Source organism: Selaginella moellendorffii, unplaced genomic scaffold (assembly GCF_000143415.4).
Source record: "Selaginella moellendorffii unplaced genomic scaffold, v1.0 SELMOscaffold_7, whole genome shotgun sequence".
Classification (NCBI taxonomy): domain Eukaryota; kingdom Viridiplantae; phylum Streptophyta; class Lycopodiopsida; order Selaginellales; family Selaginellaceae; genus Selaginella; species Selaginella moellendorffii.
This window is the reverse complement of record NW_003314268.1, coordinates 1,938,494-1,939,382: the sequence shown is the minus strand read 5'-3', so window position 1 is coordinate 1,939,382 and position 889 is coordinate 1,938,494. Positions and strand designations below refer to the sequence as shown.

Below are 889 nucleotides of genomic sequence, written 5' to 3'. Positions count from 1 at the left end.
TCCAGTTCACACCGTGGTTGGCATGGCTGAATTCACCTTGGATGACTTCCCTCATAATGTAAGCTTGCAGCTTTGTTTCCTATATTCAAGCTCTTTATATGGTATTGATATTCTACCTGTTCTATTTTTTTTGTCGACAGTTTAGTTCATGGAGCTTGATTCGAAGGTCGGCATTTGGATATGCAAGAGTGACAGCTGATAAGACAAAGCTACTGTTTGAGGTAGATGAATTGCGTTCTTGGTTCTTGCATGTTACTTATTTATTTTTCATTCCAGTACATTACAACGGACGGACAGTAGCTGACCGATTTAAAATTGCCAGGCTAGATTGGGGATTTTCCAGGCCATGAACGATTTCAAGCTTTACAAGTTCAATAGTTGGCTTGTAGAGCTTGCTGATTTACTTGACACTGCCAAGAGCTCTTGCTTTGCTGCACAGCACCTGTTTTTGGATCTTGCCAGTCGCAGTTTTGTCCAAGGCTGTGAGAATGACGATGCTCTTTGGCACCATGAACTTCGGTAAATGCTGTCGATACAACAAGAGTATCTCCTCCTTGTTGCTTCTCACGCCGTGCTTGAGGGACACAAACGCACATGGACCACTGCTCATCTGGCTGCGCCACCACAGCAGCTTCCAACACTGCTGGATGCCTGGATGAAAAAGAAGCAAACTTTAACAAGAAACAAAGAAGGAAAAACTCTCCTTTTACCTGTACAAGATGCTCTCCACTTCCAGGCTGCTAATGTTCTCCCCTCCAGAAATGATAATATCCTTGGCTCGATCCTTGATCTTGATGTATCCATTGGGATGCCAAACTGCCAAGTCCCCAGAGTCTGGATTGTTCAAGTATCCCCTTGAACACCATGTTCCCACGTATGCAAACTTCGC

The 889-nt window shown here is 44.2% G+C and overlaps 1 long non-coding RNA gene across 2 annotated transcripts; it reads left to right on the top strand.

The window, feature by feature from the left end:
- The first annotated feature begins 3 nt into the window (after positions 1 to 3).
- Positions 4 to 438, top strand: LOC112345171. Of its 2 annotated transcripts, XR_002991968.1 has the most exons (3): positions 4 to 58; positions 141 to 221; positions 277 to 438. It is a non-coding gene; the product is annotated as an uncharacterized LOC112345171 (long non-coding RNA). The 2 variants fall into 2 exon arrangements; XR_002991967.1 differs by having other exon boundaries at positions 141 to 438.
- Positions 439 to 889: the final 451 nt, after the last annotated feature.